This window comes from Odontomachus brunneus, unplaced genomic scaffold (assembly GCF_010583005.1).
Source record: "Odontomachus brunneus isolate Ranch 3 - 2012 unplaced genomic scaffold, Obru_v1 Obru_scaffold_057, whole genome shotgun sequence".
NCBI lineage: Eukaryota > Metazoa > Arthropoda > Insecta > Hymenoptera > Formicidae > Odontomachus > Odontomachus brunneus.
Genome location: NW_022639507.1, coordinates 919,464 through 927,320, shown reverse-complemented (window position 1 = coordinate 927,320; position 7,857 = coordinate 919,464). Strand labels below are relative to the sequence as shown.

At 32.9% G+C, this 7,857-nt stretch overlaps 1 protein-coding gene across 3 annotated transcripts in view; it reads right to left on the bottom strand.

The window, feature by feature from the left end:
- LOC116845707 (putative FERM domain-containing protein FRMD8P1) overlaps positions 1-7,857 on the bottom strand; it is a 65,854-nt gene that overhangs the window by 1,167 nt on the left and 56,830 nt on the right. The window lies entirely within an intron of this gene.

The window sequence follows — 7,857 nt, the reverse complement described above, 5'->3', positions numbered from 1 at the left end:
TGCTTTTTCTCAGTATTTTTTGGGCGGAAACTAAGTTAAGGTCTTAATACTATATGTATATATACTATGTATATGTATATATACTATATACATATATATATATATATATATATATATATATATATATATATATATACACATACACACAGGGTATCTCAGATCACCTTCACAATCTCTCATGAGGACGTAGAGCGGATTGAGATAAACACAATAGTCCCATACCGTTTTGCGATATTCGCAATAATAATCGAAATATTAAGAAAATTGATGAATGATCACGCGCAATATTTTTTTTTATTACAGAATATAAAATAATACACCCATACAACACAGCAACGTTGCAGCATCATTGTTTTGCGATATTGTGGCATTGCAACAACGTTGCAAAATGTTGCTGCAATGCTATTGCAACGTTGCAGCAACGGCAAAATGTCCGCTTGCGGCAATATAACAACGCAACTGTGTAGCAACATTGCAATGCAAAATATATATAATATAATATTATTAATATGTTATTAGACAAAGTAAAATCTCAAATAACACCCTTACAGGAATATTATACCAATAAATACTAAAAAATTATTAGTGATTATATATTACCAGTAATTCAGTAATTTTTTCGTCAGTATTTAATTTCTGGTGAATACTGATAATAAAATCACTATTAAATATTGATAGTAATCAAATACTGAGAAATATTGTGCGAATGTGAAAAATGAGAAAATTATAATATTTAACAAAATATATTTATAATTTCTAATTTTCTTATGTCTCATAAATTACTAGATATCGAAGATTGTTAATACACACTCCAAACTTTCGTAAATCCTCCCTCGATAATTTCGATCCCAAGCAATATACCACCGGTCACTCATCTATGTCCTGACTCGTTAAAGTGTTGCTTAAACCTGACGATCGAGCTGCACGCGGCGATTCCCAATGACTCCAACAACATTCTTACAATTTGTGTTTATATAATTTATCCTTATAGTGTTCACAGTATATTATAACATATCTAGCAAACACCAAATAATAGTTATATAACTTTTACTTGGTGCTTATTGGATAATTTACTGATAGATATTGAAACAACGCAACAACATTCGATATACGATGAATATTGATGTAATGTAATGAACCAGTGATAATTACTTTTAGATTTTTAACAGAATGTTATAATGATTACTCCAAACTAAAAAAAAAAATAAAAAATCCAAGAAAATTCAAATTAAACAAATCGAATTACTAAATTTTGAAAGGAACTTTTATAAAATACTATTTTAAACAACAAATATTGTTGTTTCATCAAATGACATGGTTTCCTTGAACGAAATAAAAGTTTTTATTTTCATCATTTCAAAAAATGATATTTCGTTTAAAAATATAATATTTTAATGAAACAAAAAACCACAAAATTAAACAAGTACGAATATTAAATTTAAAAAAAGTATTTTCTCCGAAAACGGGAGTTTAAATAAGAAGTTTAAGAAATATGTAATAAGATTAATTCTAGTATTAATAACTGCCACTAACAAGTACTATTCTGAGTACTATTCTATAAGCACTATTGATGTGAAATATCACTAAATTTGAAATATAAGTAACAAAAATAACTAGTAAATAAATAAAAAATATTATATTATATTCGTCATATTTTTTAAATAGTGTTGCAATATTGCTACAGAGTAATATTGCAAATTAATGTCACTGCAATTTTTCTGCAACATTGCACTATAATATGCAATCTTGAAACGTTGTAGCAATGTAGCTGCAAGCTTCTGTGCTGTTATGGGCAGTGGTTGAGAGAAAATCTCCCATACGCCTTCTACAACCAGTATCATGCGCGATATTGTAGAAGAGCTGAAGTGGCGCAATCTGGGATTAGATTACAGCCACATCCACGTTGTTGATCCTAGATAGCTCCAAAAGCGGTTTACACAGTCAGGAAACGATAGTACCATTTTTCGTTCTTCTGACCCAAATATGTCAGAAACTATTGATTTTACAAAAAGTCATCAAGATACGAGAGATGTTCATTTAGATTAGCTCAATCTAAAAGTGCAATAAAAAATGGGAATTTCCATTTAAGAAATTGAAGATGACCGTCACGTGATCTTCAAACGACTACACAATGTCAAAGCAATGCCACCGTTTTACGTCCCTCTCTAAATCATATGATTTTTGTCTAAACAATTTTTTTGTCACTTGTTTCGTTTTCAAGATATTCCACTGTTAAGATTAAAATGACTCACCCTGTATACAGTGTTTCACTTTAAGTCATATGGTCGATTATCTCGCAAATCGATGATTTGATTGAAAAATTTTCCCAACGAAAGTTGCATGACTTGAAGGGGGACACATGATGAAAATGTGGACTTGACCTTGAGTAACCTTGTCAAAATCAGGTCAAGGTCATTAATGTTTTTTTAAACAGAAACCCCTATTCTTTATTACATATTCTTGTAGCTTATCGCAAGAGCTTTCCAAAACACAATAATAAAGTTACGTTTCATTGAGTACTTTCCGAGTTATGGAGCTTGAAAATTACAATACCGCCGACGTTATTCATGTACGCATGCGCCTGTGAGCAGGATTTTTACGCGCGCGCGTTTCCGCGATCTATCCGCATTGCTTGACATACGCTCACGCGCACGGAATTGAATCCTATCCTTCCCAATTGAACGATTCAACTTTCCTCTTTTTTTCGTATAGCTTTTTGTTTTTACCTAAGTGGGTTTTTTCAAAGCTTTTTTCAAAATGGCCGCTTACAGTTCAAGTAAAATCGTTGATATTATTCTTGTGCTTGGTGAAGGTGGACGAAATTATTATAGAGCAGAAAGATTGTATCATAACAGATATCCGTTAGACGACATTCAAATGCAATGTAGATAAGAAAAATTTTATTACGAGAGCGTAGAAGAATCCGTAAGAGAAACCGCAAGCAAATAAATGCTGAAGATGACGTTAATGATCCGTGTGTATTAGCAGCAATGGTAAACTTGAATCGTTATATTTCGACTAGAGAACTGCAATGTAATTTAGAAATTCCTTATGTCACTGTGTGGAGGATTTTACAAAGACATAAATTCCATCCCTACCATATCACTTTAACCCAAGATGTAAGTGAAAATGATATGAGGCTAAGAAGACAATTTTGTCTTTGTTTGGGCATTACGAATGATAAGAGAAGATCCAACTTTTTTCTAGTATGTTATCTTCGGTGAAGCCTCATTTCATAACAATGAACAACTCAACAGGTATAACTGTATTTATTGGTCCACATACAATCACTGGACTCAACGTGTTGATAATCAACATCGTTGGAGTTTAAGCACTTAGTGCGGAATTGTAAATGGATATTTGATTGGTCCATACTTTTTTGATAACCGCTTAAATGGGGAAACTTACCTTTCTTTCTTGCAGAATAAATTGCCTGAGCTTTTAGAAGAGGTTGATCTTGCTACTCGACAAAAAATGTGGTGACAGCAAAATGGTGCGCAACTCCATTCTCATCGTATTGTGATAGAATATCTCAATAACATCTTTCATGAAAGATGGATACGGAAGTATGGATATATTCGATGGCCTCCACGATGATCTCCTGATTTAACTTCGTGTGACTTTTTTTTGTGGGGCTACATAAAAAATATTGTTTAAAAAACTCCGCCGACATCTGCAGGAGACATGAAATATCGAATAACTAATGTTTGTCGTAACATTCCTCAAAATATTTTAATTTCAACAGTAGAAAATTTTGAGAAACGGTTGAGGCTATGTCTGCAAGAAAATGGAGCTTCATTTGAACATCTTATCAATGGCTAAAGACATATTCGATTTGATCTTGCTTTAGTTGGCCGGATCAGTGATCGGTCTTGCCTTAGTTGGCCGGATCAGTGATCGGTCTTGCCTTAACTTTCAAGCTCCATAACTCGGAAAGTACTCAATGGCGGGTGTATATCAGTTGGACACGGGGCAATTGGACACAGTCCAATCATAAGTCGCTGTTCCAAGGGACCCTACAAATGTCTCTAATCACACGGTGCTGTGATTGGCTGTGTCCAAATGCACCGTGTCCAAGTGCCCCGCTCCCCTCAATGGCACGTAACTTTATTATAGTGTTTTGGAAAGTTCTCGCGATAAGCTACAAGAATATGTAATAAAAAATAGAGGTTTCTGTTTAAAAAAACATTAATGACCTTAACCTGATTTTGATAAGGTCACTCAAGGTCAAGTCCACATTTTTATCGTGTGTCTACCTTCAAGCCATGCAACTTTCGTTTGAAAATTTTTTCAATAAAATCATCGATTCATTTGCGAGATAATCGACCATATCACTTAAAGTGAAACACCCTGTATATTATAAAACTTTCGTATCAATATTTGGAGAAGGGACGACATGTACATGCACCTGTACCACTATGTGTTGTACCGTACCTGAGCGCGCGTACTTTAATATAACCAGTATAATTGTATTTAATCGTTTATAATTTGAAAAGTATTATAGCCTCGTCATTTTTGTATTAGAATTTTCTTATTCAAATTACTTCAGGAATCCGCCCTTAAGAGATAATGCGATAGTGACGGGACACCCCTTATAGAAATATCATATTAAGAATCATTGATAATTACTTATTTTCAGTATTAAAAATACTGGATAATAAGTAATTATCAATGATTCTTAGTATGATATTTCTATAAGGGACCCTGTATATCTAAGATATATCTGATTGGATATCGCTCGTTGCATATCGCGTGTCGTGCATAGCGCTGATCTATGAGACCATTAGCGATTAGCGACGAACGATAAGCGATATCCAATCAGAACTCTACTTTAAGAAGAAATATGAGCTCTCATTGGATATCTCTCATCGCTCGTCGCTAATCACGTCCAGTGTACAAGGCCCAAGACATAGGCTTAAAACATAAGCAAAGTGACCAATCACAGTCATGATTGCAATCTGTCATATTGAGAATGGATGATTGGTCATTTTGTTTATTGCTACTGACTTGTATAGACCGAATTTAATAGATTCAAAACAAAAAAATAACTATTAGAGTAACGAATTAATCGTTACCGTTACTGGATAAATGTAACTACGTTACCATTACCCATACAGCTCAAAAAGGTTGCAGGAATATTGCATAGATATTACACGGAAATATTGTAACATTCCATATATGTTGCGAAATATTGGTGCAACATTACCGCAAGGTTGCAGCAATGTTGAAATGTCCGCCCTTAGAAACGTTGCAATGAAATACCCTTATAGAAATATCATACTAAGAATCATTGATAATTACTTATTATCCAGTAATTTTAATACTGAAAATAAATAATTATCAATGATTCTTAGTATGATATTTCTATAAGGGTATTGTAGCAATGTTACAATGAAATGTAATCTAATGGTTGCATTGAGCAGAAGAAACAGTTTTCCATTGCACTGTTAGCAGTTTTGCAACTGTTGTAAGGATTTCTGTTGAGAAACACTTAGCAGTTAACACTTTTCCATCATGTTTATTAAGTGCTCCGGCGTGTTAAAAGTATATTCTTTTAACATATGTTAGAAGAAATAGCGGCTGCTTAGTAAACATGTTGGCGTAAACCACCGATATCGTTCAGTAGAAAATTTTACAAAACTGCTGGCAACGCATAATAAAGTTAAATATGTTTTTTTGTTAAATCTATAAACACTCGAGCAAAAATATATCTAGTAGAGCAGATTTCAAAACTAGTAGCTAGATAGTAATGACTAGATAAGTTTTTTAGCCGTCACTAGCTCGTGACTGGCTAAATATTCTTACTCAGTCTTTTGAATGTCAGGACTGTCTAATAACTGTACCAATTATATAAATAGTGGCTAGATGAAAAATATTACACAGTAACGAGATAGAAAATCATCGGTAAATCCTGAATAGAAATTGGATATCAGAACTGTCTAGTAACTATACCAATTACATGACAGTGGTTAGATGAATAAAATTATACAGTAACGAGATAAAAAATCATCGGTAACTCTTGAATAGAAATTGGATATCAGAACTGTCTAGTAACTATACCAATTACATGACAGTGGTTAGATGAATAAAATTATACAGTAACGAGATAAAAAATCATCGGTAACTCTTGAATAGAAATTGGATATCAGAACTGTCTAGTAACTATACCAATTACATGACAGTGGTTAGATGAATAAAATTATACAGTAACGAGATAAAAAATCATCGGTAACTCTTGAATAGAAATTGGATATCAGAACTGTCTAGTAACTATACCAATTACATGACAGTGGTTAGATGAATAAAATTATACAGTAACGAGATAAAAAATCATCGGTAACTCTTGAATAGAAATTGGACGTCAGAACTATCTAGTACTTACACCAATTACATAAACAGTGACTAGACGAAAAGGATAACATAGTAACGAGATAAAAAATCATCGGTAACTCTTGAATAGAAATTGGACGTCAGAACTATCTAGTACTTACACCAATTACATAAACAGTGACTAGACGAAAAGGATAACATAGTAACGAGATAAAAAATCATCGGTAACTCTTGAATAGAAATTGGACGTCAGAACTATCTAGTACTTACACCAATTACATAAACAGTGACTAGACGAAAAGGATAACATAGTAACGAGATAAAAAATCATCGGTAACTCTTGAATAGAAATTGGACGTCAGAACTATCTAGTACTTACACCAATTACATAAACAGTGACTAGACGAAAAGGATAACATAGTAACGAGATAAAAAATCATCGGTAACTCTTGAATAGAAATTGGACGTCAGAACTATCTAGTACTTACACCAATTACATAAACAGTGACTAGACGAAAAGGATAACATAGTAACGAGATAAAAAATCATCGATATATCCTGAGTAGAGATTGGACTTCAGAACTGTCTAGTAGCTATATCATTTACATAGACAGTGCTTAGACGAAAAAGATTACACAATAACGAGATAGAAAATCATCGATAAATCCTGAATAGAAAAAGGATATCAGAACTGTCTACCCACTAGATAGTAAATTTATATATAGATAATGACGATGTAATACACAAATTTATTATCTAGTGGATAGATAGTTTTGACATCTAATTTTCATTCTGGATTTACAGTACATCGCTACTAGACAGTTATTAGAAATCGTTTGATATTCAATTTCTATTCAGGATTTACTGAATCTTCCATCTCGTCACTGTGTAATTTTTTTCATCTAGACATTAGATAAAACGGCGTTGAGTAAACCATATGTAGCTAATATAAAACGTTTACTACTGACTATAGTAGTAGTCTAGCAAGTAAAGTGCCAGACTCAAGAGCCAGAGGTCTTCAGGTTCAAGTCCCGAAGTATAAAATGAATTTTTCTAATAGAATAGAAATAATACGTAATGAAGAAGAATTACAGGAAACCAAACTCCATTGGATCACCTTTTCTAAAGAGAGAGAAAGAGAAAGGGAAATTATCGAAGAAAAATAATTTTTTCGTATTTGCTATCTACTCACTGTCTAGTGCAGGCTAGATAGTTACAAGTTATCTTTTTGTATCTAGCTATTAGCTAATTTTTCTAGTACAGCCACTAGGAGAAGTGAGCGTTACATTCCTAGCTAGTAGCTAGCAAGTACTACTAGCTAGTAATGATGTAAGACCCAACTTTTCTGTGTCATTACTAGACAATCACTAGATTCAATTTTTGCTCGGGTATAGGTGGCACGTTATACAGGGTGTCCCGTGTAAGACGTGCCAAAAGAAAAATATAAGATAAAGAACAGATAAAAGTTAACAAAAATATAAGATATAGAACAGATAAAAGTTAACAAAAATTATAGATGTTATTTTT